The sequence below is a fragment of the Mauremys mutica genome, chromosome 5 (assembly GCF_020497125.1).
Source record: "Mauremys mutica isolate MM-2020 ecotype Southern chromosome 5, ASM2049712v1, whole genome shotgun sequence".
Lineage (NCBI taxonomy): Eukaryota > Metazoa > Chordata > Testudines > Geoemydidae > Mauremys > Mauremys mutica.
In genome coordinates this window covers 59,722,973-59,730,998 of record NC_059076.1, presented here as the reverse complement: position 1 = coordinate 59,730,998, position 8,026 = coordinate 59,722,973, and the positions used below count along the sequence as shown (strand labels likewise).

The 8,026-nt window shown below is 40.1% G+C and overlaps 1 long non-coding RNA gene across 1 annotated transcript; it reads right to left on the bottom strand.

Moving 5' to 3' along the window:
- Window positions 1-487: 487 nt before the first annotated feature.
- On the bottom strand, window positions 488-7,001 carry LOC123371663. Its single transcript, XR_006579893.1, has 3 exons — window positions 6,802-7,001; window positions 1,681-1,754; window positions 488-854 (listed from the first exon to the last, which is right to left on the bottom strand). It is a non-coding gene; the product is annotated as an uncharacterized LOC123371663 (long non-coding RNA).
- Between the last annotated feature and the right edge of the window lie 1,025 nt (window positions 7,002-8,026).

Below are 8,026 nucleotides of genomic sequence, written 5' to 3'. Positions count from 1 at the left end.
ACAGAAAAAAGGGCTAAGTTGGTCAGATAATATTGTAATCTATTATATTTATATTTGTAACTTATTTCAGTCAGTTTTAGGCAAGAGACCCATTGATTTAAATGGGGCAGGATCAGTCCTTTTAATAGTAACCATTGTATGTACACATCTAAAGGAAACCATTAGCATTTAGCAAAACCTAGACTCAGAACTTTGACATGGGAGAAGACCCACTGGGTCATTCTGTTGATCTCCGTACCCATGTACGATTGTTCCCTACAGTAAAAGGTATGCTCTGTTACCTCACTGTCATAAACACGAATGACGCAAGAAAGCTGAACTTTAAGCATTTGCTATAAAACATATACATAAGTGTTAGTTTATTAAAATTCTCTATAATTATTTTATTCGTGTCTCATGATGCATGTGTCTCAGATCTGATTAAATAAATCTTGGAGTTTAAAGCACAAAGGGATCCATTCATGCGTAGGATTAAAGGGTCCATTGAAGTCAGCAGCTGTTCCATGTACAGTGCTAATCACGCATGTTGAACAGAATGACCAATCTGAAAACGGCACAGGCAGCCCACCCCAGTCTGAACACTTAGATGCTCATAGGAAACTCTTTTTGTTAACTTTACTGAGCTTTAACAATAAACTGTAGAGCCCAGCAAAACAACAGTATTTAACATTTCTTTTTACTTCACTGCTGCTATCACTACATATCCTTTTCTTCTGCGCTGTCGTGTCCTGCTAGTTTATCAGGTTTGAAAAGAGATGTAAGACAATATTGACACAAGAAAGGACGTAACCAAGTGTGGTGCTGGATCCAAAGTTTTGCTGGTGTTCAGATCTGCAATTTTGGTTTAGTCCATCCTGGAGGGAAAGGCCAACAGCAAAATTGAGATTAAGATCAAAACTTGCTCTTAATTTGGGTGTGTTTGGTTTAAACAAATTTATAAGAGAAAAGGTAATGGTCCATAAACATTCATATGAGGGCACTTCACAAAGTAAATCAAAATGCTGAAAACATTCTAGACCACAGCTGAAATGTTGTTTTCCCCTTGAATCTTCTGTCAAAATACTTCTGTACTCATACCAGCCAACCAGGAGGGGAGAACAACTTGGAATTTACACCCCACTACCCTTAAGGGCTGGTAGGATGTAGAGAGAGAAGAAAGAGACCATTTTCCTTCTCCTGTTTTTGGGAGAAAGATAAGCTCCCTCATAAATGCAGGTTTTCCTGAGGGCTGCAGCAGCCCCTTCCCCCATCCACCTGTCTTTGGTCCCTTCTCTAAGCATAAGGCTTCCTTCTCCACAGCAGAAAATAAAGGAAGAGAGAACATGAGACACAGGAGAGCATTACAGTATCACCAAATATGCGGGACAAATAGAAAAACAAATGTATCCATCTGTGACTAGATACCTCAGATGGACCACACTGAGAATGCCACACTCAGGGAAGATTGCAAGAAACAGAGCAGGCAATCCCCAAAAATGAGTGGTTTATTCTATAATTAGATTCACCAAGCCAGTAACAAAAGAGCTTCTGCAGTACCACATTGGTTAGCCAGAAGCCAAACACAGTCCCCTTTAAGAATTCTGGCCCTTGGCTCCCATCCAGACAAATAGATCTAATATAGTGAAAACCTAATTCGCTCTATGTGGCATTCTTTCTAATGCCAAAGGATCAGATACTTACCCCAGTTCAATATGCATCTCAGATCTTGCCCAAATATCACTCTGTCAGCCAATCCTCAGTAAACTAAAGATGTACTAATAAAAGAAAAGAAGAGAGTTATAAATGGTTAATAGATCATATACATACAAATGCCTGCAAAGTCCTTATATCAGGTTTGTAGGAGTGATTGAATACATGGCTGGCTTGCAAAGTCGTTCTGGTAACTTCCAAAAAATTGGAAGGTCCTCAGTCAGAGTTCGAGATACTCCTTTTAGTTGTAAATCCACAGTCCAAAGAATTAGAGCAGGAAAGAGGCAAAATGAAGGTATCTCAGATGCCTTTTATATCCTTTGCCATGTGCATGGAAATGTACTGTCCTAAACAAAGCTCACAGCACCTGTGTATGGAAAGTTGCGGCCCAAGATGGAGTCCAGGGTCACATGAACATATCACATGTCCTTACATGTTTTGCTGAATCACAGGGGGTAGCCATTGGCTCCTTGCTGTCTGAGGTATCTGTAGGAATACCTACTGGGTGGGATGTAATTCTTCAATGGCCCATGTGAGAGTGGAATGGCTTAATGGGACATCAACATATCACTGTCTATCTGAGGGGTGTCACCCAGGAATACAACACGTTTAAGCTACAAGTCCATAGCCAATATTCATCACTTCAGATACAAAGAGAGAAGATAATCATATAAACAAGATAATCATACTTAGCAATTCATCACTTTTCTATTGATACCTTACATGACATATTTTGTGGGGCATGGGTCAGCATTCATGTCGTGCTCCCTGTCAGTACCCAGCCCAGACTGGGGAAGCTAATGATCCAAAAAGCAGAACAAATTCAATTATGCATCCTGGTCATGTGCCATGGGAGGTATGTTGCATGTACTCTAGGAAGATGACATACTTTGTACAAGATTTATGGTAATTGAGTAACAGTGGTAACAACACTGTGGTTACCTTTTTTATACACAGAATCTCACCATCCATACACCAGAAAAAATTGCAGAGAGCTTGAGCTCCTTATTGGTGGTAATTTAATTTTAGCAGTCAGGAGGGCATGAGAGTGTTTTGAGGGTGTGTACATTTTACATTTATGGATACATATTGTCCTTAATCCATAATAGAACTCTTATTGCTGTTCAAAGGAATGGTGAATGTGAATTTGAGGGCAATAAATTGCCTAAAGGTTTCAAGAGTGCCTTCACAAACCACTTATGGTTCTAGTCACAAAAAATGTAAAGGGAACATTAATGCCAAGTGACACACACACACACGAACACATATAATCATTGTCACATAGAGGGACTGGGTTACCATCTGCCCTACAACTCTGGGTGCCTTATAATGCTTTGCTGCTGTTGCTTCCAACCTGGCCCCTCGGAAACAGCATGCAGATCACACCTTGAGTGTCTGTAGCTGCAGCCTGCCAGCTACACTTCAGCCTGCCAGCTACACTTGCTTCCACCAGCTTTAGGTACCACTTGCATGGTGACTTCAGCACACTCCCAGCCTCTAAATTTCCCAAAAATGTTTGTTCTGAACTGTCCAGCCCTCTCCTGGACAGTTCAGATATTAGAAGTCTGTTGCCCCTGTAAGGGGTCAAGGTAGAACAGTTTGCTACTTTAATTGGAATTACCAAACAATTCAGTTTAAAAACAACATTGGATTATTTTTTGCTCAAAGTCAAAGGGCTGATTCCTTTGACCTCTTGAGTAAGAGAACACCTAGGGTATGTTTGCCTCTCCCTTTTATAGTCCAGTCACCCTTTGAAATGCATTTTCCTGAGGGTTACCCCTAGAGAAAGTTCCTTCCCAATGTAAGGATGGAGACATGGAGTCTCATGGTGAAAGAAGTTCCACCTTATTTGCTCAAATGCAGATCGATCTGCTCCTGCCCCCCTTTCATTGCCAAAGAATAGCCAAGTGATTGCCAATCAACTTTGACACTTGGCTAGATGCATCAGCTTGTCCATTGTCTTTTCCCCCTCTCCAGACTTATCTGGTAAGCATATTTCAGTTACATATAATCTTGCCAAACACATTTCACCATGATATTGTTAACTGGTGAGTTATTAGTTTTCAAATGATACGTCACAAGGCATATATTGTTCAAAGATCATTACAGTAGTGCACAGGGTGCGAATACAGGGGTGATTTTGGTCAATCATATGCTGCTGTCCACTTTGTCTGTTGTTTGTCTTGACTGTTTAGATTATAATCTCTTGTGGTAGGAACCTTGTCTTTTATTATATTCAGCACCCTGGACACTGTTGGTTTTTAACAAATAATAGATAATAGGTCAGAACCTGATAGTCTTGCTATTTCTGGTGTAAAAGGTCAAACAGAGTGAAAAAAATTATGGGGACATCCTATAAACTCTAAAGCAGCAATAAAAGGCACAAGCGATTTTTAAAGAACATGTCGGCATGAACATGGATTGTTTTGTGAAGTACACTTAGAAATATACATTCAAGTAGCCCTGTTTAAACGGTGGAGGTACTATAGCCACAATGTGGTCCTCAGCAGCAAATGATTTTCTAGGGAGCCAGACTGTAAACTCTTCTCCTGCTGACAGGGGCTCTGGCCAGGCAAGGTTCCACTGAAGGGTTCCCTTTTAGAGAGGAATTGCTCTGTCCTCAAGAAGCTACATTTTCACGGAAGAATCAAAAAGTGACTCAGCATAGAGAGATGGAAGTAGCTTTTCCTCCACCTCATGCATGGGCACACGCACACAGCAGCTACTGTGTTCAGTGGGAAGGGCAAGTATCTCTCTCTGGTCTCCATTGTAACAACTGTTGCCATCCCAGGCAGTGAGAAAGCAGCCATTTCCCTGGAAGTGGCTGATGGAAATCAGAGGAGGGCGAGCTTCTCCATGCTTCCCATCTTCCTATTCAATTCCCCACCTTCTGTTGCCTGCCCCCAGACCTTGAATTTGTCTTGATGAGACATGAGTGTTGTCTTGCTCAGAGTTAATGAGTCATGAGCAGCCAATGAGCTGAGGATATAAATAGCAGTTTTATCCCAGGTTCCCCACAGAAAGACTGCTTTGAAACACGTACCAATGGTACTACCTACTGATATGACTTCCCTTCATTCCAGGGAGCAGGCTTTTGTATTAACCTGCTGAGTAGAGTGTGGGTTTATTGCTAAATATGTTTTACTCTGCCCCCTCATTGTTTGTGTGCACTATTGCTTACTGTTTGTGGTTACTGCTGTTGACATAGTCATCTGAGCAAATAGTTGGTAGCAAATATTTCACAAATTTAAATTAAATCAGCCTGTTTTTCTCTTTGTGTAATGTTCATGAGTAGTTTACAATTTTCTCATATGTATGCATTATTTTAAACTTTTTATCAAATAATTTATTTTAATAATTCTTGGCCTGCAAATTGTCTGCAAGCAGTTCATTGAAATTTGAGTTGTGCTGACCATTTTCCTATGAACAAGTAGGTCACTTTGTAACTAGGGTGACCAGGTGTCCCAATTTTATAGGGACAGTCCCCATTTGTGGGTCTTTTTCTTATATAGGCTCCTATAACCCCCCATCCTCTGCCCCGATTTTTCACACTTGCTGTCTGATCACCCTACTTTGTACTCTTTCCATTCTTTCACTGGATGGGAATAACTTGTAGTGAGATTTCCACTACTGACATTTATGCATTTGTTAGTTCTATGAACGTTCCTGCCAGCAAACCTGCTTGCTGGAATACTTGTGGAAAGTGAAAATAAAAAGAGCACAGGCGTATTTGCTTGAATACAAAATTGGATTTGTATCAGGCTAATGTAAGGTATTCTTCAATCTGCTCATGCAGACAGATGTTTATCCTGTGATTTTATTGAAAAATAAATAATTTTTTTCCTACATTCCTCAGTTGATGATGGGGGAAGCAACAATTTGGAATGTCAGGCTTTTTTATGACAATTTCCTAGAGGAAATGTCTGGTGGTGGGAGCTTGAACAATTTTTTTTAATTGACTAGGTAATATCCTAAAGTATAATAAAAGAAATATTAATATCACCTGAACATGAGCCCATTGAAAGACTGTATAAATGAATTACTAGCTGAGCGGAGCTGTAGAGAAGCATTTGAAAGAGGAGCCTAGACTTAAGGGAACTTGATGATTGCATTTTAATACATATGTACTTCGCCATGGCCCAACTCAACTTAGTCCTAAGTAGACTAATCCTGCTCTTTATAAGTCATAGCCAGCCAAAATATGCTATATAATTATTAAACATTAGCGACCACTTCAAGGCTGCACTGCAAATATTTCTGTCTAACTTAGCTGCACAGTGAAGACTCTACTGAAGTGAAAAGCAGCTCAGACTTAAGGACCTTTTCAAAATGCAAAGAATCTAGGGAGTGACGATACACACTATGCAAGGTAAAAGTGGAAGTATTGTCAATATGGTTCTTCTAAGCTTTTCATGATTTTAAAAATGAATTGTACTGTTCAAATACACTAAGACACTTACACTGCAGCCTTCTTTAATTGTTGATGGTGCATAATGTTCAAAAAAATTGATACAAAATATACTATACATTCTTGGGTTGAGATTTTCAAAAGCTCATAGTGGGATTAAATCAAAATCACTTTTCTCTGGAATACTCAAAGGCATTTTTCCTCAAATGCTTTTATGCCAGATTTCTTCTTTCAATCCCAACTGTTTTGGCTGAAGAAATGCACAGAAGATAAAGGAATAATTTTTGTACTGGACTACAGTTTTGTTCACATACATTCAAAATTGGTGAAACCATATTTGCTCAAACTTTCCAAAAACCATTTCCATCAGACAGATACCTAAAGTAAGAAAATTTTAGTCTGACATCTGGAAGCTTCAGAAAGTTAAGAGCTACTGAAAATAAGATTAGAATGGAAACCATTATACAACCTTCACTAAAACAGTCATGGTTGCTCCAACTACAAGATGTCATGGTATAATTTAATAACGTTCTAAGGTATATTCAATAGACCTAATGAATTCTTAGTAATAGGAGAATTAACTTAGACATTGTGCTATTAGTTGCTGAGAAGTAAATTGAGACCAAAGTGGGATTTTTGTTTCAAATAAGTGGTGTGCAGGTTATTTAAAAGAATTTTGGCCTGTAACCTTGGGAAAGACTTACCTAAATAGCTTCTTCTTCATTGAATAGTTTGTTGCTCATTCTCTCTGCTGCCTTTTTGGAATATTTATATAGATTCCCTAGATATAAAAATCTTCCTAACACGTCACACCATTTTAAATGAACTGTTTACATGACAGCAAAACTTAAGCAAAAAATGTAAAAGCATTTTAATCATTATACTTGTACTATAAATGCTTCCCCCTACTTTTTGTTTGCACTCATCCTCAGGCTTTTCATATCACATTAAGCTTCTTCTCTTTTGTTGCATTTTGAGGAATTATTTTGCTTAATTCTCCTTTCACAGGACTTAGTGGAGTATCACCCACATAAAACCTGTGTGAATAAGGCCTGGTCTACACTACGCGTTTTTACCGAATTTAGCAGCGTTAAACCAATTTAACCCTGCACCCGTCCACACAACGAAGCCCTTTATATCAATATAAAGGGCTCTTAAAACCGATTTCTGTACTCTTCCCCGACGAGGGGAGTAGCGCTGAAATCGGTATTGCCATGTCGGATTAGGGTTAGTGTGGCCGCAATTCGATGGTATTGGCCTCCGGGCAGTATCCCACAGTTCACCATTGTGACCACTCTGGAAAGCAATCTGAACTCGGATGCACTGGCCAGGTAGACAGGAAAAGCCCCGCAAACTTTTGAATTTCATTTCCTGCTTGCCCAGCATGGAGCGCTGATCAGCATGGGTGGCCATGCAGTCCCAAATCCAAAAAGAGCTCCAGCATGGACTGTACAGGAGATACTGGATCTGATCACTGTATGGGGAGACAAATCTGTTCTATCTGAGCTCCGTTACAGAAGACGAAATGCCAAAGCATTTGAAAAAATCTCCAGGCTATGATAGACAGAGGCCACAGCAGGGACTCAACACAGTGCTGTGTGACAAACGTAACGGAAAGCCAAAGAATCAAATGGACGCTCATGGAGGGAGGGAGAGGAGACTGAGCACTTGAGCTATCCCACAGTTCCTGCAGTCTCCAAAAAGCATTTGCATTCTTGGCTGAGCTCCCAGTGCCTGAAGGGTCAAAAACATTGTCGCCAATGGTTCAGGGAATATGTCCATTTATCGCCTCTCCTCCCCTCAAAGAAAAGGGAAAAAAATAGTTTCTCGCCTCTTTTCAATGTCACCATATGTCTACTGGATGCTGCTGGTAGATGGGGTGCTGCAGCGCTAATCAGCAGCATCCTCTCCTCTCCCCCCCCCCTCCCC